The sequence below is a fragment of the Ovis aries genome, chromosome 8, assembly GCF_016772045.2.
Source record: "Ovis aries strain OAR_USU_Benz2616 breed Rambouillet chromosome 8, ARS-UI_Ramb_v3.0, whole genome shotgun sequence".
Classification (NCBI taxonomy): Eukaryota; Metazoa; Chordata; class Mammalia; order Artiodactyla; family Bovidae; genus Ovis; species Ovis aries.
In genome coordinates this window covers 12,696,588-12,720,118 of record NC_056061.1, presented here as the reverse complement: position 1 = coordinate 12,720,118, position 23,531 = coordinate 12,696,588, and the positions used below count along the sequence as shown (strand labels likewise).

The 23,531-nt window shown below is 41.8% G+C and overlaps 1 protein-coding gene across 6 annotated transcripts in view; it reads left to right on the top strand.

Annotated features, from left to right (window-relative positions):
- NCOA7 (nuclear receptor coactivator 7) overlaps window positions 1-23,531 on the top strand; it is a 158,069-nt gene that overhangs the window by 27,570 nt on the left and 106,968 nt on the right. The window lies entirely within an intron of this gene.

Here is a 23,531-nt window from a genome sequence, read left to right as displayed (position 1 = left end):
CCTGCTCAGGGTTAACAGTGTTGTGTTCCTAAGATGCAGGGGCAGGGGAGCCCCTTAAATTGAGAATTTCTGGAAGAACAGCCTAGTATTTTTCAGCTCAGAAATGCAAAAGTTAATTGTCACGCTTGCCTTGACCTCTTGTGAAGAGTATTCTAACAGTGGAAAAGAAAAACATTTAAAAATGGGGTGTGATCCTAGAGGCATAGAAATAACAGAACAAGGCCAACAGTCAGCGGTACTATTAAATAGTAAATCACTGTGATGGGTTATTAGGAAATAAAAGAGGGAACAGTTTAAACTGTTTCAACCTTCATTTTAGCTATTATGATGCTTTTGTAGCCCCAAATGGTCAAGCTTTAAAGGCAAACAGCAAATAAACAAGCAGAAACCTGAAAACTTTATTATCAGAAAAGAGGAAGCCAGAATCAGAAATCTTTTCAGCTGCCTCTGACCAACCGTAGAATTCCGTAAAGTGGAATTACCAACAGGATCTGCTCAAAAGCAAGTTTCTGACCACCTAGGGCAGTTTGCTCCAGCGTATGTATTTACAGGTGCTCCAAGCAAGATCTCTAGGGAAAGTCAGAAAGTCAGGCCAAGGGGATAGCTACAGTGATGTGGCCATACCACGTTACACAGATGTCTACTAGTGAAAGTGAAGTTGCTCAGTCATGTCCAACTCTTTGCGACCCCATGGACTGTAGCCTATCAGGTTCCTCCACCCATGGGATTTTCCAGGCAAGAGTACTGGAGTGGGTTGCCATTGCCTTCTCCACTGCGAGTGTGCTGCTACTGCTGCTGCTAAGTTGCTTCAGTCGCGTCTGACTCTGTGCGACCCCATAGACGGCAGCCCACCAGGCTCCCCCGTCCCTGGGATTCTCCAGGCAAGAACACTGGAGTAGGTTGCCATCTCCTTCTCCAATGCATGAAAGTGAAAAGTGAAAGTGAAGTCGCTCAGTCGCGACCCCGTGGACTGCAGCCCACCAGGCCTCCGTCCATGGGATTTTCCAGGCAAGAGCACTGGAGTGGGGTGCCAGTGCAGAGAAGAGCAAAAGCAAGATCTGCCCTGATTTCTGCCTGCTACCACAATATGTATCAGAAATCCTAAAACTTGCTTTTGAACTCTCGTCCCCTATCCCTTTACCCTTCTGAGTAGTTAAATAGCCTCTGTTTTTTGTACACTATTTTACCTTGTGGTTTCATAAACATTGTTTGACTGTATTTAGTCAATAATCCTTTATCCACCCCCTTTGTTTATGGTTCTCTTTCTTTCTGAAATTAACATCAAAGCAAAGTTAAATGTAAAAGACCCCATTTTAATAGTTTAGCGTTGAAACTAGTGACTTGAGGATCACCCAATCCTTCCTTTCCTTTATCTTGAAATATGCTGCATAGCTCTAAATGGAAGCATGAATCAGCATCACTACTCGATAAATCTGTTCTGGATGAGCCCTAAGGAGCTTTCATGATCTCCTGGCTCTGGCGCACTTGGTTTCTCAGCATCTTCAGTATTTCGTTCTAATTTTTTATTCCTGATCACATGATTCATGAAACATTTCCCCACACTTTTGCAAATAATTTGTATATACACAAGTCATATATTATATATGTGGATATTAATTCTGTGATGCTCCATAAGTGTTGAAATCAAATGAAAAACTGCATTATTAAAGGAAATTATACTTTCTGTACTATCTCCAGGGTGATCATTATTCCTTGTGGTCTCTGCTCCCTCTTTCTTCCTCTCATGGTTAGAAGGCAGGTATTTTGTTTTTTTTTTTTCTTCCCAATCATGCCACAGGGGCTCCCTTCTTTCACACTTGTTTTCACATTATCTGGCCCTTGCAGAATTTAGTGACCTTTCAGTGATTTCTGTGTAGGCTCCTTTTGAGCTCTTTGTGTATGTGGTTCATCCCCAAATATGATTTGACTGCTGTGGAAATTTAGACTGAAAGGGTTTGAATAGCTTCGGTGAGATTACATAACAGGCAGGTGAGGCAGCGTTTGAGCCTGGTTTTGTCCTAACAGGGCTACCCAGGGCTGTGTGGCAGCTTGGTGGCAGAATGGCACCTATAGAACACAAGTGCCTGACCTGCTGCCACTCACATTATGGGCTGCATGGATTTCTGAGGGCAGTCCTGGCAGCTTAACATTAATTTATGCCACTGTAAATTAATACGCAGAAATGCATCATGGATTCTAAAGATCTGCGTTATAAGTGACCTTTTCTAAAAACAACTTGTTTATAACTTGAAGACGTCCCATAATCCATGTCTTATTTACTTTGTGCTGTGTTCTCAGTCACTCAGTCAAGCCCAACTCTGGTGACCCCATGAACTGTAGCCCACTAGGCTCCTCTGTCCATGGGATTAAGCCAGGGAAGAATACTGGAATGGGTTGCCATGCCCTCCTCTAGGGGATCTTCCAAACCCAGGGATCGGACCCGTGTCTCTTGTGTCTCCTGCACTGGCAGGTGGGATCTACTTTATCCATCCATATAATACAGTTAATGTCAGAGTATTAACCAAGCAAGGCAATATGAAACATACAGTCTGTATACCCAACCTGTGAAAGTCAGGTGTGTGCGTTACAGTGATCCAGTTTATACCCCAGAATTGCACCTTGTCTAAAAAAAGTAGTTGCCCATAATAGGAATGAATGTAGAGCTACACTTGGACAGATGATCTCAGCTTGCCTTCTTGGTCAAGTTCAGAGTCTAAGATTCAGTGGAAAGCGTCACCTGGGTGGGTCTGGCTGGTTGCTCTGCAGCACTGCTGAGGACCCAGGGAGTGCTCCCTGCTCCAGCCCCACGGAAGCACTCTTTGAACCTTAGGAAAGAGCCCTCTCTTTGTGGTACAGCTGGGCTAAGAATGCGTATACCACGTGGGTGGAGTGGTGTGATGTGAACTCTTGCCCTTCCTTTAATTAACAGTGTCTAGGTTGTTTTTTTTCCTGCTGGCCAAGGGCCATTAGAGAGGAACCTTAGTATGTCCCAGATTTGAGGGAAAACCTTATTATTACCAGGTGCTGGATTCAGATATTATCATATTCCTGGCTTTACTTGAGCTAGTGTATGAAAAGCGAACAGACCCATTTTAAGTGCTTGGTATGTGTTAACTGTAAACCTTCTGAATATTTGGTTAATATCTTTTCAGTTTTACTGTGCCTACTGATTCTAATAAAAGTTAATAATCACAGCATTGTGGTGCTTTATAAAGTGCTTTCAGGTGCGTTCCCCCACTTCAGTCTTACCATGATTGTGTGAGTAGATTTAAATGCAGATGGTGAAGCAATAGTTTGAAGGTTAAGTAACTTGCCTTCAGTCACTGAGCCTTTAAATGGATGGTCTGGACCCTGTATCCCACTCTGCTTCATCTGTATCTCTGATTGGATTTCTTCTTTCTGTGTGGTTTCAGTTTAAATTGCATTAAGTGTTCATTTTTACATTGTCTGAGAGGGGATTAGAACATATTTGTAGCATCATACTATGATAGGTAGGAAAAGTTGTATATAGATTTGGAAGTAGGATATCCTCTTTGACTTCACTGGAAACTCTATCTGATTTCAGCTTCTAAGAACCATCCTAGAGGGCTGCTGGGGACACATGCCTGTAGTGATCCATAGCCCTACACAAGAACACTCCTGTGTGTGATGTTCTTAGCTCCTATTTGTGTTTATGTGTTTGCAGTCTTTCTCCCCCTAGATGGGCCATCTGGAGGGAAGTGACTCAGCAGTCGTCCATTCTTCCTTCCTTATGCCTTCTTAAAATATTGGTTGACATATGTTGTTCAGTTTTGTTCAACTCTGCAACCCCATGGACTGCAGCACGCCAGACTTCCCTGTCCTTTACCATCTCCCGGAGCTTGCTCAAACTCATATCCATTGAGTCAGTGACGTGTTAAATATTTTTTGACCAATCAACAGACTGAGAATATTCATTTAAAATAGCTTCTTTAATGTAGGATATAAATGTTTTGTGAGTCTTAATTTTTTATCACCTTACGTTTTTCAGTATTCAGAATTTTACTAACCTTAAAAAATTAAGAATCCTTTCAAATCATTTCCTGTGAAAAAGCTGCATATGCCTTATTTGAAAATATTCCTAATTACCAGTTAAATTCTTGTGTGAGCTGTAATGTTGTTTAAGGCTCATGTTTCCTACTTTCTTGGTTTGAATTCAGAGCAAGTGGCTCTTAAGGGAATATTTACATATTGCTTGTCATTCATTACTGGGAAAAACAGCCATGGTCGAGTTTGATCTGCTAATGCTTTCAGGAAATCATTAACTTTTTTTTTTTTTTAAGATTTAAAAAAAGGCATATAAACATTTAGCCAGTAGCAGACTCGTGCTTTTTGCTTCATTTTTAAAGAACAGGCAAAATGACTTGATTTAATTGAAGAATACTGCTTTTCAAGCTGTACGTTACCAACCTATTGGGCATTGTGAAATCAGTTTAGTGGATAGGAACCAGCATTGTTTTAATGGGATAGAATAGAAAAAAGATCAGTCAGGACTGAGCTAGACTGAATAGAAAATAATCAGTGTGTGTTGTATGTAGTCAGAATAAATATTATTTCATGAAAATCTTGTTTTAAATATTTATAAGGATGTTTATGTTGAATCTCAATTTAGACATTTTTTTTTAATTGTGTACCATATTGAACAATGACTCATTGATTTAGAAAATTCTTCAGCGGTTGGTATACTGGCAGTGAAGTTATTTTTCCTCCCCCCCAAAACAAATTTCTTTGATTTAACACACATTAAGCAGTTGTTCAAAGACAGCTGTACATAAAATGCTTGTGATGATATAAATGTGCTTTCCCACAGTGCAGTGTAATGGGTCTAACCAATTTGGGCTTCCCTGGTGGCTCAGCTGGTAGAGAATCTGCCTGCAATGCGGGAGACCTGGGTTCAATCCCTGGGTTGGGAGGATCCCCTGGAGAGGGGAATGACTACCGACTCCAGTATTCTGGCCTGGAGAACTCCAGAGACTATTGCATGAGGTCGTGGAGAGTTGGACAGGACTGAGCGACTTTCACTGTCACTTTCAAAGAGAGCTGTACATAAAATGCTTGTGATGGTATAAATGTGCTTTCCCACAGTGCAGTGTAATGGGCCTAACCAATTTTAAGGATAAGTGACAAGCTTGTCCCTGTTTAACCTGAAATTCCCTTGCTGATCTGGACTGTCCCAGATTCTGGAGTGAGACCCAAGGAAACTGTAGTTTAGCAAAACTGCCTGATGAAACTAAGCTTATGCAGCTTTGGCTTTGGGGCCTCCTGTGGGTTATTTCTTCTCTGTAAGACTACTAGCTGTGGGGTTGTATAGCTTTCTTTTCTCTTAAATGAGAATAATAATAGTAGTTACCTATTTTTTAAGATTGTTGAGAGGATTGACTGAAGTAAAATACATGAAGTCTTTGGACTAAGCTCTATTGAAAAATAAGCACTAACGAATTTTAATATAAATGTATACTGCCTAAGTAAGGAATACATGAACAAATGAAAGATTGAGAAAGAGCAAGAATAAATATAATACATAGGCATGAATTTTGTGTACATTTCAGGGAGTTTATCCCCTGAAACTTGTCCAGGCTCTAGTCATGGTTCTCAGTGAAAGACCCAAGACAGGACTCAAAGATACAGAAAGACCAAAGTGCATGAAAAGTAAATGATTTAAGCCGCCCCCCTCCTTGCCTGTTGTTGCTGACGGTCAAGGAAGACTTCAGTGGAACTGACTCCTGAGTTTGAACTTAAACTTGTCACTACTGGCTCCAGAGACTTTTGTCACATGCATTTGAAACCTTTCCTTGCTGTTGGCCTGGGAACTGGTGAAGGACAGGGAAGCCTGGTGTGCTGCAGTCCATGGGGTCGCAAAGAGTCGGACATGACTGAGTGACTGAACAACAACAAATTGCTGTTGGTACAACAGCTCTTCCGCAAGAGGAAATTGAGTCCTGAACTAGAAAATGCTCTGTGCTCACAGCTCAGGAAGTTCACCACTTACGCTTATAATCCAGCTGTCGTTGATTTTGGTAGAAGTCTTCCTTCCTTTCCCCCTCAAATTCCTATCTGCAAATTTCTACAGGCTTCACCCCCTCTAGCTCCTAAGTCAGATGCTGATTGCATACCCTCCTACACACCCTCCCAGGTTAGTCTCTCCGAGGCCCACTTCAGGTATGTTACTTCCCAATCCCAGTCTTCTCTTGAATTTGAGGTTCTGAACAAAATGGCTCATTCCTATCTTTTTGTCTGAATCTCTTATTTTTATTTTCTGTACATTTCTTACTCTTTGCCTCCTCAAGCCTCTGCTTTCAATGTGCAAAGAACTACTCTTTACGATCCACTTTTTATTTACAGTGATGTCAAACCCGTCACTCGGGCAACCCCATCTTTAATTATCTCCTTGCGGCCTTTCCTGTTTCATCTAATCCTTCACCACTACCCACACACATAACTAGATGTACCCTCCCTTGCCACTTGACCCAAGGCATTGGTAGGCTTCCTAATTCCTTCTCCTGGGGCCCTGAATACCATTCGTCTTTGGATACACTCTCATCTTCTCTGCCTTATTTGCTTGTGTTATTGTCAGTTCTTTTTCTTTTCTTTTTTTTTTTTTTTTTTTACTTCCCTGGTGGCTCAGATGGTAAAGCGTCTGTCTACAATGTGGGAGACCCGGGTTCGATCCCTGGGTTGGGAAGATCCCCTGGAGAAGGAAATGGCAGTCCACTCCAGTACTATTGCCTGGAAAATCCCATGGTCAGAGGAGCTCGGTAGGCTACAGTCCATGGGGTTGCAAAGAGTCAGACACGATTGAGCGACTTCACTCACTCACTCAGTAGCACTCTCATCTTCTCTGCCTTATTTGCTTGGGTTATTTATTGTCAGTTCTTTTTCATTTTTATATTCCTCACAGGGTGTAGGTTCATGTCCTACTCCTAACAGTCATTCACTGTGAATGATGACCAACAGGTACTACAGAACAGAGACTGATTTGTGTACTCATCTAGTCTCATAATTGCTCTGTTAGTATCCTGATTACAGGCAAAGATGCTAAACGGTATCACAGATGTTATGTAATTGACCCAGGGTCACGTAATGATGAGATAGTGGATCTGGGACGCACCCCTGGTATGGCTGACCTCACAGACGATGTTCTTAATTATTATGTTGTATTCTTCATTAAACTATGTTGAATTGAATTTTATAGAGCCTTATCAGTTACCCATATAAAGATAAGTAGGACTCACTGATCTAGGTGATACAGTAATTAATTAAAACTGATATTTTCTGCTTTCCACTGTAAAGGAATTACTAGGAACTTTGGAACAAGCTAGGAAATCTCTGTGCTTTCAAGGAAACTTTGCAAGTCCCTACATACCAATGAAAAAGTTAGCAAGCGTCTTAACTTCCTCTATATTTGGGGCGTATATCAAGGATTCCCCTATGATTTCTTCTCTTGATTCAGAGTTGGCGGCCCTAACAGGTGAAAGTCTTGGTTACTTTTGTTGTAGAGACAGTGACCTGGTGCTTGTGCCACTTTTAAAATTAATTACTTTATTTCTGTTTTGGCTGTGCTGGGTCTTTGTTGCTGGGTGGGCTTTCTCTAGTTGTAGTGAGCAGAGGCTTCTTTCCAGTTGCAGTCGCTTCCCTTGTTGCAGACCTTGGGCTCTAGGGCACATGGGCTTCAGCACATGAGCTTAACAGTCAGGGCCCCTGGGCTCCAGAGCACAGGCTCAGTAGTTGTGGTTCATGGGCCTAGTTGCTTTGCAGCATGTGGGATCTTCCCAGACCAGGGATCAAACCCTTGTCTCCTCCATTAGGTTAGCAGTCAGGTTCTTTACCACTGAGCCAGCAGGGAAGCCCCTGTTCATGCATTTTTACTTCCCTCTTCCTTCATGTACCATTTTAAATAAAGTTTGTATAAGCAAAATGGTTAATGTCCCTTTTTTTTTTTCTGTACCCATTTTTGTGTTATACCAGCAAACATGCACTGGGCCTACCTACTTGTTTTAGCTTTTTGCTTCTCACATGTAGATGAAAACAGTATTGAAAAGGATAATGGGCCAGATTTAAAGAGACTGAGCAAGACGTAGGGGGGCCTATGGTTTGCAGATGTGACTCAGCACCAAATAAAGCAGACAGATGAGTCAACACCACAGAGCCTGAATCAGAGTGTTCCAGGGATGAGAAAGGAAGATGCTAGTTGAAATGGGGAACCTCCTGGATCTCTTGCCCAAGCAAGACATGGTCTAGCTTCTGCTGAGGGAGAAGGTGGTGGCAAGCACGAAGGAGGGCTTTTCTTAATGGTTCTGTTACTAGAACCATGCAGTTGATTTCACTTGAACCATGTAAAGGTGACTTTGAGGTGGGTATATCATGTACTGAAATGAGAAATGTAGCTTTCTAGTTTTGGGACAAGGTTTCTTTAGGTATGAACTGAGAGTGTGATGTGCATATAGAGGAACCAGAAAACAAGGCTATGGATTGCATCAAAATTTAAAAGTAGTATTTACCAATGTACTTATGGAATACTGGACAAACTAGTTAGCCAAAATATGAACCTGGGAACATAGGAAACAGTAATTAGAGGCCAGTTATTCATGCTTAAAATATTCTTTTCTATACTTAGGGAAAAAAACAACCATGAACCCTAATTCTATTTCTAAATCGCTCTATGGCATTTAAATACAGTTTATACACACATGTCCAAGAGCACATCTGTTGTATAAAGAGGACTAGTTTCAAAATGGATTGATCCTGCTTTTGAATAGGTGGCATGATTTGAATATAATTCCTGTCGTGGATGCTTTAAGTTGTTAATCTTTCCATTAATTATTCCCGTGCATGTGAGAATGTTACTGTGGATTATGACAACCTTGGTTTGTGTTCTTTACCATTTGAAGATGTTTTGGTTTAGAAGTTGTGTAATGTATAATTTAAAGCAGGTGAATTTTGATATTTCAGGTTAATTTTGTTAGCACAGCAGAAAGCTGAACAGTAATTTGGTTATTTCATTTTCAGAAGGTAATTGAAGCAGATGCTGGTGAGGTCATTGGGGAATGAGCCATCTCCATTTCAATGACTCCATCATTTTTTTTTAAGTGGGAGGTATTTCCTTTTACTTTGCTAAATCAACTGCTTTTACTAGATAGCGAGAGAAATTTAATTTCTTTTAACCATAACTCTGAGCTTCTATAATCAGGATTTCAAGATATTTTTCTTTCATAACAGTAGATGTGGTTTAAATGGAAAAGTGTGCAATATGTACACATTAGGTATATGAAAACATAATTTTTCTGAGAATATATGGATTTTTAAAATTAAGAGAGTTACAAACACACATATTTACCTTTAAGTGCAATTTGCCCTGTCTTAACAGGGCATTGAAAATTAAAAAATTTTTTTTTTAATTTTAAAATCTTTAATTCTTACATGCGTTCCCAAACATGACCCCCCCTCCCACCTCCCTCCCCACAACAACTCTCTGGGTAAAGCTGGTTGAGTTATAAACCTAATCTTTACCTTCTTCCTGTTTATTTTTAACACATAGGAAAATCTTTCTCTACTCTGAATTTGGTTTCCATATTATCTGACTAGTTCTTTCGCCTAATCAAAAGTAGACTTTATTTGTTGTTGCTCTTGTTCGGTCACTCAGTCATGTTCAACTCTTTGCAACCCCATGGACTGCAGCACACCAGGCTTTCCTGTCCTTCACTGTCTCCCAGAGTTTGCTCAAGCTCATGTCCATTGAGTCAGTGATGCCATCCAACCATCTTCTCCTCTGTTGCTCCCTTTTCTTCCTGCCCTCAATCTTTCCCAGCATCAGGGTCTCTTCCAGTGAGTCAGCTCTTTGCATCAGGTGGCCTAAGTATTGGAGCTTCAACTTTAGCATCAGTCCTTCCAATGAATATTCAGGGTTGATTTTGTGTAGGATTGACTGGTTTGATCTCCTTACTGCCAAGGGATTCTCAAGAGTCTTCTCCAGCATCACAGTTCAAAAGCATCAGTTTGTCGGTGCTTAGCCTTCCTTACAATCCAACTCTTAACATTCATACATGACTACTGGAAAAACCATAGCTTTGACTAAACAGATCTTTGTTGGCAACGTAATGGCTTTGGTTTTTAATACACTGTCTAGATTTGTCATAGTTTTTCTTCTAAGGAGCAAATGTCTTTTAAATTCGTGGCCATCCACAGAGATTTTGGAGTCCAAAAAATAAAATTTGTCCCTGTTTCCATTTTTCCCCATCTATTTGTCTTGAAGTGATGGGAACAGATGCCATGATCTTAGTTTTTTGAATGTTAAGTTTAAGCCAGGTTTTTCACTCTCCTCTTTCACCCTCATCAAGAGGCTCTTTAGTTCCTCTTCACTTTCTGCCATAAGGGTGGTGTCATCTGCATATCTGAGGTTATTGATATTTCTCCCTGCAATCTGAATTCCAACTTGTGCTTCATCCAGCCTGGCATTTCTCATGATGTGCTCTGCATATAAATTAGATAATCAGGGTAATAGTATACAGCCTTGATATACTCCTTTCCCAATTTTGAACCAATTCATTGTTCCATGTCCAGTTCTAACTGTTGCTTCTTATCCTGCATATAGGCTTCTCAAGAGGCAGGTAAGGTGGTCTGATAGTCTCATATCTTTAAGAATTTTCCATTGTTTGTTGTGATCCACACAGTCAAAGGCTTTAGCATAGTCCATGAAGCAGAAGTAGATTATTTTTGGAATCCCCTTGCTTTTTTCTGTGATCCCTCGGATGTTGACAATTTAATCTCTGATTCCTCTGCTTTTTCTAAACCCAGCTTGTACATCTGGAAGTTCTTGGTTCACGTACTGCTGAGGCCTAACTTGAAGGATTTTGAACATAATCTTGCTAACATGTGAAATGAGTGCAATGAGTTCAACAGTAGTTTAACTATTATTAGTTTGACTATTATTTGGCATTGCCTTTCTTTGAGATTGGAATTAAAACTGACCTTTTCCAATCCTGTGGCCACTGCTGAGTTTTCCAAATTTGCTGGCATATTGAACGCAGCACTTTAACAGCATCATCTTTTAGGATTTGAAATAGGTCAGCTGGATTTCCGTCACGTCCACTAGCTTTGTTGTTAGAAATGTGTATTCTTGCCACTGCTTCTTAATCTCTTCTGCTTCTGTCAGATTCAGGGCATCAGTTCTGGTAGACAAGTACCTGAAGAATTGTGGATGGAAGTTCATAACATGGTACACAAGGTGGTGACCAAAATTATCCCCAAGAAATGGAAATGCAAGAAGGCAAAGTGGTTGTCTGAGATGGACTTACAAATAGGTAAAGAAAAGAAGAGAAGCAAAAGGCAAAAAGAAAGGGAAAGATATACCCAACTGAAGGCAGAGTTCCAGAGAATAGGAAGGAGAGATAAGAAAGGCTTCTTAAGTGAACAATGCAAAGCAATAGAGGAAAACAATAGAATGAGAAAGTAGAGATCTCTTCAAGAAAATTGGAGATACCAAGAGAACATCGCCTGCAAAGACGGGCACAATTTGGATAATAGCTGGTAAATTTATTTTTCCTGCATTCAGAAATCTAATGAGTGTCTCCATGGCTTTCTGTTTTTTAAAAATAACTTTATTCATGTATTTAGTTAGTTAATCTCATTCTTCCTTGGTACACAGCTTTTCTCTAGTTTCCACGCACAGGCTGTTAATTGCAGTGGCTTCTCTTGCTGCGGAGCCTGGGGCTCTAGCCAAGCAGGCTTCCATAGTTGGGGTATGGTGGACTCAGTAGTTATGGCTCCCGGGGCCTAGAGCACAGGCTCAACAGTTTTGGCCCAGAGGCTTAGTTCCTCCAGGCATGTGGGATCCTCCTGGACCAGGTACAGAATCCTTATCTCCTGCATCGCCAGGCAGATTCTTTACCATGGAACCACCAGGGAAGCCCCTCCATGACTTTCTTTCAGTGCACAGTTTCATGACAACTGAATTTTAAAGGCACATCATATAAGAATCTTCAGTCCCTCTCTGAATAGGTTTGACATGTAGAAGCACCAGGTTATCCAGTAACTTGGTAATGTTCTGGAGACTTGAAAGAAGTGATTGAGAGTTATCTTGATATCTCATTTTCTTCCTCCGTTCCTCCTCTTAACACAGGCACCATAACGAACTTCAGAAACATAAAATCTTTTAGTTGAAATACAGAGGTCATCTGGGCTACCACACCATGGCTGGAAACTCCACTTCATCCAACAAATTGGCCTTTTCCAGCCTGGATTTGAGCTTTCCCAGTCAGAGGCATGTTCCAGGGACTCCTAAGGATGTTTCTTGTTTAAAAAGCTCTTGTTAGTCAACAGTTGCTTTAAAATTTTTAGTTAAAATGTATTTCCTCTCAGATCGTAGGGGGAATGCTTTCAGTTTTTCACCACTGAGATGAGTATTTGCTGTGGGTTTGTCACGTGTGTGCGTGTGCTCAGTTGTGTACGACTCTTCATGACCCCATGGATCACAGCCCGTGGGATTTCCTAGGCAAGAATACTGGAGTGGCTTGCCATTTTCCTCCTCCAGGGCATCTTTCCGCCCCAGGAATCAAACCCATGTCTCCAGCACTGGTAGGTGGATTCTACCACTGAGCCACCTGGGAAGGCCAGGTCCGACTGAGTGCTCACTCAGTTGCTCAGGCGTGTCCTCTCTTTGCGACCCCGTGGACTGTAGCCCACCAGGCTCCTCCGTCCATGGGATTTCCCAGGCAAGAGTACCGGAGGGGCTTACCATTTCCTTCTCCAGGGGGTCTTCCTGACCTGGGTTGTCATATATGGCCTTTGTTATGTTGAGGTAGGTTCCTTCTATGCCTACTTTCTGGAGACTTTTTATCATAAATGGGTGTTGAATTTTGTTGAAATCTTCCTCTGCACCTGTTAGGGTGATCATATGGTTTTTGTCTATCAGTTTGTGAATATGGTATATCACACTTATTGATTTGTATATATTGAAGAATCCTTGCTTCCCTGGGATAAAGCCCACTTGATCATGGTGTATGATCCTTTTAATGTGTTGTTGGATTCTGTTTGCTAGAATTTTTTGAGGATTTTTGCATCTGTTCATCAGTGACATTGGCCTGTAATTTTCTTTTTTTGGTGGCATCTTTGTCTGGTTTTGATGTCAGGGTGATGGTGGCCTCATAGAATGAGTTCAAGGGTTTTCTTTTTTCTGCAATTTTCTGGAAGAGTTTGAGCAGGATAGGTGGTAACTCTTCTCTGAACTTTTGGTAGAATTCACCTGTGAGGTCATCTAGCCCCGGGCTTTTGTTTGTTGAAATATTTTTTTAATCACAGCTTCAATTTCTGTGCCTATGATTAGTCTGTTCATAACTTCTATCTTTTCCTGTTCCATTTTGGAAGGATATAGTTTTCTAAGAATTTGTCCATTTCTTCGAGGTTGTCCATTTTATGGCATATAGTTGCTCATAGGAGTTTCTTATGATCCTTTGTATTTCTGCATTGTCTGTTGTAACTTCTTTTTCATTTCTCATTTTATTGATTTGAGTCCTCCTTCTCTCTCTTTTTTTTTGATGAGCATGGCTAAGGGCTTGTCAATTTTGTTTATCTTCTCAAAGAACCGGCTTTTATTTTATTGACCTTTAGCTATTGTCTCCTTCATTTTTTTTTTCATTTATTTCTGCTCTGATTTTTATAATTTCTTTCCTCCTGCTACCTTTAACTTATTTTACTTTTTGCCGGTTACTTAGGATCCACGCAAAATAAATCAAATCCCTCTTTCATATATTATTGTATGTATTTGAAGATAACATCGTATTCTCTCTGAACCTTCTCTTTTTCAGGCTGACTATCCTGTTTCTAAGTATCCTCACTTAAAATAGTTTTCAGATTCTTCACTATCTTGGTGTGGTTTTCATTAATGTATTTGGAGAAATATTACTTGTTTTACTTTTGTTAATACAGTGGTATAATTCATTAATTTATTGACAGTCATTCACACTAAGGGAAAACAGTGTTTTCCTTCATCCATTATTCCAATTTTACTGAAAGTTTGAAGCCTGATTTTTAACATCAAACATATTTGCTGTCCATTCTGCTGCTGCTGCTGCTAAGTCGCTTCAGTCGAGTCTGACTCTGTGCGACCCCATAGACGGCAGCCCACCAGGCTCCCCTGTCCCTGGGATTCTCCAGGCAAGAACACTGGAGTGGGTTGCCATTTCTAGCTTGGGCCAAATTATACAGGCTGAACAACAGGCTTGCTATGTCCTTATCCACATAGTTGATAAAAATGCTGAATTGGAGAGCTGAATGCATTATGGCATATTTGTACTATTAGTAGTTAAATAATTATCTTTAAGTTTTTCAACTTGCTGTGACTCAATTTTCTCTCAGTTCACTTAACCAAAATCTCTAGCTCAGCTCTTTCCACCCTACTTTCATTAATGAGAAGCTAGCCACAGACATTTTCAAGAGCCTAAGTGAAAACTTGTTATATTGCCTCCTGTGACATGAGCATCAATATGCCGAATCTAGCAGCCTATTAAAGAGAGAATTATTTTAGTTCATATTCATTCATTTTAGCATACCCATGGTGTCTCCCAGTAGCCAATAATTCATCTTTAAGTAATCCCAAATGATTTGTCTAACATCTGTCAGTTTACTTTTCTGGGAGTGGGTATCAAGCTGCTTTTACTGTGTCATTTCTAGAATCTGTTTTGTTCCTTTTTTAAATCAGGATCTTTTTTTTCCCCTAATCTTTCTCCATGATTCTTCAGTGATTATTAGTAGTAGTTTTACTACTCAAGGAGTTACTGCTTATAGGGCTAGAGACTTCATCCTGGGTTTCGTTTTTTCGTTAGCCATGGGTGCGCTATGCTTTTTAGTTTTACACTTAGTCTGTTTGATAGAGCTGCAGATTAGGATTGAACGAGATCTACTTTCTCTCTCTTATAACTTCATTCAGGGTGCCATAGGCAGTGGGCTTATTACTTCTTGTCTCTTCACCCTCTCAACATCCCTGAAATTTTCCTGTTACTTTCTCCTGTGCATTGTTTACAAACTTCTGTTAACTCTGATCTTCGGCTGTCCATCGTTGGTCTCATGGGTTTCTGTCGTTTGCTTTTTGCTTTTGTTTGAGTTTCATTATGTGCCTTTCTGCATCCTTTATTTATGTCCATTAAAAACATGGGTTCATCAGGAAGCATTTGTTTCTGGAGATGCTTTTTGCTTTGCTTCTTCAACAGGCTCATCCATGGTATAGTTGGCAGAATTTGTTTTGAAAGAGCATATACCTCTTGAGCCATTTCCCTTTTAGACTCTGGCCTTGAAGTCACACTCATCTGTCCTTTCCCGCAGCAGACATTTGTAGGAATGCACAATCCAGTGTAATAACAGGATACTTGTAAAGTAGTAACAATGGAATAATACTGGAAGTAATGTGACTGTCAAGTGCTCTGAGTGTGAGGCAGAAGAAGTGACTGCTCAAAAGAGCCAGGGTATCATCATCAAAGAGGTGACATGGGGCTGTCTTCAGACACCAGAAGGTGAGAGTGAGGGTGGAAACCCTTGCAGATGCGTGGTCACATGAATGTGCCTGGGAATGCGTGTGCCTGGGACACTGGGAGAGATCTTACATCAGTGGCATCAGTATCTAACTGTATACTTCAATATCTTCCTTTTGAGTTACAGTCACAATCTTCAGCTGAAAGGTAAAGAGAAAACATTGCTGAAGATCCAAATTCACAAGATTCCTCCCCAGAACTTCCAAGTCACTTGAGAATTGTTTCAGGATTTTTCCCATTGTAGATGAGTCCCTTGACCATGTGTCTGGACAAGTTCCTCCTGACTGATGGTTTTAATAAGTGTTAGGAGGATCTCTGCCACTTTGTCCTAACTAACCCAGCCTGGTCAGTTTTTGGTTGCTTCCAAGTGCTTTACTCTTTTGTCTTTTAACTATTATAGCAATCAGTAAAGCAAGCACTGAATTAATTTATTACTTGCTAGATAAGAAATTGTTCACTAATTCATTGGTAATGCTAATGAAGGATTGAAGTTTGCCTTCTGAAGAGGAAGAATAAGCCCACAAACTATTGGTTTTAACAAGTCTCCTTTGTCATTGGTCAGTTAAGAGGCTTCATTTGTGGTCTGTGAGGGTCTAGTGTACCAAACCTGCTCACAAGTTGAGTTTTTAATTTTTTCAATATTTAAAATTTTATTGGCGCATAGTTGGTTTACAGTGTGTGCTAGTTTCTGCTGTACAGCCACGTGACTCAGCTGTACATATATATATTCTTTTTCATAAGTTTTTTCCCTTTGTGGTTTGTTACACGATATTGAATATCGCTGTCTGTGCTATACAGTAGGACCTTGTTGCTTATCCATTCTGTATATACTAGCTTGCATCTGCTAATTCCAAACTCCCAATCCTTCCTCCTACCCCATACCCTCTGGGCAACCACAAGTCTGCTCTCTGTGTCCGTGAATCTGTTTCTGTTTCTTAGATATGTTCATCTGTGTTGCATTTTAGATTCCACGTGTAAGTGGTACTATCGTATGGTATTTGTTAATCTCTTTCTGACTAGAAGTTGAGTTTTTAAAATCAGCTGTGGCTGATGGACTGCTCAAAATTCACAACCGGTTATAGTGAAACAATGCACTAAGTTTATCTGCTGGGAAAGTGCTGTTCCGAGTGGGGAGTTCTTTGGCAGGACTCCTGAAGGACAGCTAGGCTCTCAGCAGCTTCTGTTGTTTTCCCATAGTCAGGCCGGACCGGCGCTCGCCCCAGTGTGACGTCATCACCCTGTGTCTCCCACGTGGTACAGCCTCTGAGCCTGCTCCCCCAAGCCCCGCCCCACTGCATGTTCTGCCCACCAAAATTCTACTAGTTTTGCTTCTGTGTGGAGCCACTGAATAACTTTCTTTCTCACATCTCATATAAATTATTTTCCAACTTCTAGAAATTAATGAAGCAAATTAATTTTTTTAAGATAAAATTTTGCTCCCATCTTTGTTACTATAGAGTGAATTGGTTGGTCCTAGAAATTCAGTGACTTGTTAATAATTTGAGGTCGTAAATTTAAGTGAGTCTCATAGTTTAACCTCATTGTGGAGAAAGTGATAAATTAAGCAAAATGCAGAAACCAAGGAAAGACAAGTGTGATCACACGCAGACACATAACAAATTTTGTTGTGTAGGCAGACAGCTAAAACGTTTAAAAGGAATAAGGGGGCAGGTCTTTTGTGTGAGGCTGGAGGCAGGAGCTGCTCAGGGGGGGCTTCAGTACCCTCCCCCATGCCGCTGCCATCAGCACGCCCCCTTGCCACCTGAATAAACCTGCAGTCCTGAAGGAAGGAGTCTGCCTGCTTAGCAGGTGCAACTTTAAGGCAACTCCGCTTTTGTGCAACTTTTCACAGAAGTGAAAAGTGGAAGTGTTAGTCACTCCATTGTGTCTGACTCCTTCTGACCCCATGGGCTGTAGCCCACCAGGCTCCTCTGTCCATGAGATTCTCCAGGTAAGAATACTGGAGTGGGTTGCCATTCCCTTCTCCAGGGGATCTTCCCAACCCAGGGATTGAACCTGGTCTCCTGCATTGCAGGCAGATTCTTTACCATCTGAGCTATCAGAGAAGTCCAAGACAATTCCCCAAGTCTTCCTCAACTCTTCCAAAATTCAGTTCTGCTCTTCAGTCCTTCTTGCAGAGAAATTATAGTTATTGCTAGCTTCAGTAAGGCCTCTTTCCCTCTCTTTCTTCCCTCCTTTTTGGTGATTCCACAAAGTTGCTTCCTCTGAGAAATAATAATGGCCCTTAAAAAAAAAACCAAAACCTGGAAGTTAAGCTGTGATGTTTTCATTGTTCTTCAAAAATCATAATCCATACAAATATATTTGGTAAGCAGATTATCGAGAAACCATAGAGAGTCTTTAAAAATAAGACATACTTTGATACGTAGTAAGACAGTGTTAAAAGGAACATGTGGGTGGTTTCTTTTTGTTTTTTAATAAGCAAAAACTATTTCGCTTTAACTGGGGAAAGCAAGCACTCAGAAAACACATAGCTCTGTGTCTGAAGTCACTAGATGCAACTAAAGTGACTTAAAAATACAAATAATACTTATTAAATATGTGTGGACATAGGACAGTCCTCTGCAACTATAAGAAAATTCTAAGAAACTTCAAAATATACATAACGAAGATTTTTTGGTTTTCTGAGTAATCAATCTCCATGTGATTTTTAAAAATTTTTATTCACTTATTTATTCAGACTGTACCAGGTCTTCATTGCTGTGCGTGGGCTTTTCTCTTGTTGTGGTGAGCAGGGGCTACTTGTGGTTTGCAGGCTTCTCGTTGAGGTGGCTTCTCTTGTTGTGGAGCACGGGCTGTAGGCACGTGGGCTTCAGTAGTGTGGCATGCGGGCTTAGTTGCTTTGCAACATGTGGAGTCTTTTTGGACCAGGGATTGAACCCATGTCCCCTGCATTGGCAGGGAGATTCTTAACCACTGGACCACCAGGGAAGGCCCTCAATATGATTTAAATTTGTTATTTACCTTGTTTTTAAAAAATTTTATAGGCATTTAGGGCCAAAAAACACCTCAGAAACTACTTAAGCTAATTTCTTGGTAGAGATGAGTTCCTGAGTCTTGAGAGGCTGTTATTTAAACAGGGTCAGTTAGTGACTAGTTAGGAATTTCCATTCATTCATTCCACAAATGTATATTTTGATTCTGTTGTGTATCCTGTCTACTGTGCAAAGAAAGCACTGAATCTACAGTGGTCGTTAAGACAGACATTGTCCCTCATCTCACATTCTGTTGGGGGAATCAGCTATTAAACAACTAATTGCAGTAATCGTTACTCAATTATGCTGTTGCATTCAGAAAATGAAGATCATGGCATCCAGTCCCATCACTTCATGGGAAATAGATGGGGAAACAGTGGAATCAGTGTCAGACTTTATTTTGGGGGGCTCCAAAATCACTGCAGATGGTGATTGCAGCCATGAAATTAAAAGACACTTACTCCTTGGAAGAAAAGTTATGTCCAACCTAGATAGTATATTCAAAAGCAGAGACATTACTTTGCCAACTAAGGTCCGTCTAGTCAAGGCTATGGTTTTTCCTGTGGTCATGTATGGATGTGACAGGTGGACTGTGAAGAAGGCTGAGCACCGGAGAATTGATGCTTTTGAACTGTGGTGTTGGAGAAGACTCTTGAGAGTCCCTTGGACTTCAAGGAGATCCAACCAGTCCATTCTGAAGGAGATCAACCCTGGGATTTCTTTGGAAGGAATTATGCTAAAGCTGAAACTCCAGTACTTTGGCCACCTCATGCGAAGAGTTGACTCATTGGAAGAGACTCTGATGCTGGGAGGGATTGGGGGCAGGAGGAGAAGGGGACGACAGAGGATGAGATGGCTGGATGGCATCACGGACTTGATGGACGTGAGCCTGAGTGAACTCTGGGAGATGGTGATGGACAGGGAGGCCTGGCGTGCTGCGATTCATGGGGTCGCAAAGAATCGGACACGACTGGGCGACTGAACTGAACTGAACTGAAGTGCTGCAAAGTAAAAGTAGATGGCAACACAGAGTCTGTGGTAGGGAGAGCTAACCAAATCTGAGCATTGGGGAAGGGTTTCTTGAGGAAGTGACGTTTGGTCTCTTGAGGGGTGATAGAGATGAGGTAGTGAAAGAGCGATGGGATTCATTCCTGATGGAGGGAGAGCTTGTATAAAGACGGAAGGTACAATGAGTAGGAAATAGCAATAGTGGAATGTGGAGATTGAAATGGAGCAGGACCCAGGGGCCAGTTTTCCATGTAAACAACTTAGTGAATAGTGGAGCCTCCAGTAAGATAGGAAACACCTCCAGGAAACCAGCGTCTGGGGAGACAAACCGTCAGGTTCAGTTTTGCTCATTTTGAGTTTGCTGTACTATGAGAAGAGTGCATAGAATTACAGAGTAGGTGATCGGATCCACAGAGAAGAAGCTCGGAGCAGAATTCTGAGCTGGAGGTAGAAAGCTGAGAGTTAGCATTTGGGGGGTAAAAATGGAAGCCATGGGCAGTGGGTCTTCTGAGAAGAGTGTGAGGAGGCAAGTCCCTCAGCTGATTTATTCTTGATCTTCTCCATCACAGTTACTAAGCAAGACCACCCATTCATTTAAGCCAAAAATCTGGGAGTCCATTTTAACCTTCTTTCTGTGCTCAGCTGGTAAAGAATCTGTCTGCAATGCAGGAGGCCTGGGTTCAACCCCTGGGTTGGGAAGATCCCCTGGAGAAGGGAATGGCTACCCACTCCAGTATTCTTGCCTGAAGAATCCCCATGAACAGAGGAGCCTCATGGGCTACAGTCCATGGGGTCGCAAACAGTCAGACACGACTGATCAACTAACACTTTCACTGTCTTCCAGCAAAGCTGGTGAACTTCACCTCTAGAACATAATCTGAATCTGTCCACTTCATCTCCTAATTTCCACTACCTGTCTTCTGAATTGCTGCTGTAGCCTTTGACTAGCCTCCTCACTTCTGCTCTTGCCCTTGACAACCCCTTCTTTACATAGGAGCCAGAAAAAACCTGTTAAAACACACATCAGGTCATCTCATTCTCTGTGTTAAATCCTCTGGTAGCTTTTCATAGCCCTTGACATAAACTAAAACTCTAAAGTCCTTACTCTGGTACCAAGCCTGCATGTCTCAGCTTCTGACCTCTCTGATCTCATTTATCAGTGTTCACCTGTTACCGGTGACCTTCCTCCTGAATACACACACACAGGGGGATAGAGATGAAGAGGCCCCTCCACACCAGGAGGGGAGGTGTCAAGAAGGCCGGAAAACATCTGGTTAGTAGTGTTGGTTACAGCTGAAGGGACAAACGAGACCAGAATTAGAAATTACCTACTGAGGCCTCAGAAACCCTGGCCCCTGCTGGTTGCATCATCAGTGCTGAGCCCTGTGCGGGGCATTTCCTGAAGCCAGCTGCTCTGTGACTCCACTGTCCCTCGGAGAAGTGTGTAATCCTGTGCCACTAAGAAGCTTGGTGTCCTAACTGGTCAAGGTCACTGCACACTGAAGCATTATTCTTGGTGGAACAAAAAATAGGGAATAGAGGAACAAAGAAATAAGTGAGAAAAACCTCTGTTTTTACCAGTTGTGGAGACTCACCCTTTTTTCATGATTCGAAACAACAGTGATACCAATAAGAAATTCAAATGGTATAAAATAGTGTAGCACATATAATTTTTGAAGTCCTCTGACCTTCTTTTTTCCCCCTCTCCTCTGCAATTTATTCCCCAAAGGTAACTTGGAGAACAGAATTATACCTATCTTTTCAGAAATATCCATGCATATATAATCATGTTTTCTCTTACTTACTACTATGTATAGACATCTTTCCATGATGCTTCCTTTTCTTTTTTTTTTTTTTTTTGCTGCTACAGTGTTGCATTGAATTGCATTGTATACATATCTCTGTGTTTTTGTGCAACTATTTCTGTAGAAGCAACTCCTAGCAGTGATCAAAGCCTACATACAGTTAAAATTTTTATAATGACTCCAAATTGCCCTCCAGAAAGTTGTCTGAGTTTGCACTCCCACAAGCAGTATTTTTCGTAGGATATTACCATTCTTCTGTGAAACGCATGTTTTTTAAAAGTGGTTACTTGGAAATGTCTTGGTCTATTACGTTTCTCCCTCTTCCTTCCTTTCCTTTTCCTGTCTTTTTGTTTTTCTTTCTTCTTTCTCTCCTTCCTTTCTCTTTCCCCTGCCTCCTTTTCCATCCATCCAGTCATCAGCATGTGCTAAGAGGCTCTTCCACAGCGGACAGTGTGCTGTGACAGCGCTAAATGGCCTAGTGTCTCCTTGTGGAGATGAAAACGGATTCCATGCCTGCCTGCCCAGGCCCCAGAGGAGATTCTGCAGGCACTCAGCTGTGTTTGAGAGCAGTGAGCATAATAGAAACCCATGCATATCTTGTGTGAAGAGAAATGGAAGGGACTGGAGGTATTTAGCTGGAAGAAGAAAAAAAAACTTGGTGTGAGATTGGGTGTCCTCTCTGTCTCATATTTTGAAAGGCCTGCCACAAGGAGCAGGAATCTCAGTTCTCTGTGGTACAAGGAGAAGTCAAACCAAGGCAGGGGAACTTCAGAGGCAGGTTCTGGTGCTCAGTTTCATGAAGAACTTTATAAATGCCTTTGATTTACTTACAAGTCCTTCTTGTTCAGTTAGTGTTCTTTTTCACGCAAGTGGGAAAAAAAGTCTCCAAGAGTAGTCAGGACACAAAGAATGGAGGACTTCTGGGTTCAGCCACCACCTCTCTCAACTGTTCCCTCTTCACTCTCAGACCCCACAGGGAGCTGCCAGGGCGGCTCTTCACTCTCAGACCCTCATTATGTGGTGATAAGCAGACTGCCTCTGCGCTAGCCTCACGTCTTCCTGGGTGGGAAAGAGCTTATCTCGTGGTTCAACTTAAGAGTTGCCCTGACTGAACTGTGAAAACTCCCTTCTGGAACAAAATCAAAGATAAAACCCAAACAACTCTAGTTTGGGAAAGGCAGCTGGGAAGGGGCGCACAGTGGTCAGTGGTCTGCTGTCCTTGGCCCGTCTTGCTGGACAGGAAGAGCAGGTTCTGCTGCTCTGGGAGCGGGTCAGTTCCCTGCACAGCCTGAGGGCAGCCCCAGTTCTGCCCAGAGCCGCTTGTCCACTGTTTGGACAACAGGTGGGAAGAGTCTTCTGGGAATCGGAGTTCCCTAGCATCCATCTTCTGATGGCAGAGATTCCGGGACCAAGCACTTCCTTTGGGAGTTGAGCAATTACAAGTCCACTTTGTTTGACAAATCAAAGATTCTTTTTTTTCCTGGCAATACAATTCCATTAAAACATTTAGCAGGCTTTCATTATGTTTTCATTGGCCAAGTACCAAGGCTGAAAACCAGAACCATAGACTTGGCGGAGCCATGGTCTTTGGATGAAGATAGAATTTGGCTTGGGAGTTTTGGGTTTCTCAGAGGCTTCCCTTGTGGCTCAGCTGATAAAGAATCCACCTGCAGTGCGGGAGACCTGGGTTCAATCCCTGGGTTGGGAAGATGCCCTGGAGAAGGGAAAGGTTACCCACTCCAGTATTCTGGCCTGGAGAATTCCATGGATCGTATAGTCCATGGGGTCACAAAAAGTCGGACATGACTGAATGATTTTCACTTCACAGCTGTGAGCTGGTCCTCAGCCCATTTCCTTACTGTTGAGGACGGCAGAGGATGAGATGGTTAGATGGCATCGCTGACTCAATGGACATGAATCTGAGCAAACTCCAGGAGATAGTGGAGGACAAGGAGGCCTGATGTGCTGCAGTCCATGGGGTTGCAAAGAGTTGGACACGACTGAGCGACTGAGCAACAGCAGCAACACCTGAGTCTCTGCTTCAGGGCAGTGAAAGTCAGTGGCCTGAGTTGGAGAGGCACTGTTGATTTCCTTCTTAGGGGCCCTGAACTGTATTTCTGCTGCGTCTGTACAATGGGGCCATCATCATGTGTGTCTAGCAGAGGGAATAAGTTGGAGGTATTTGG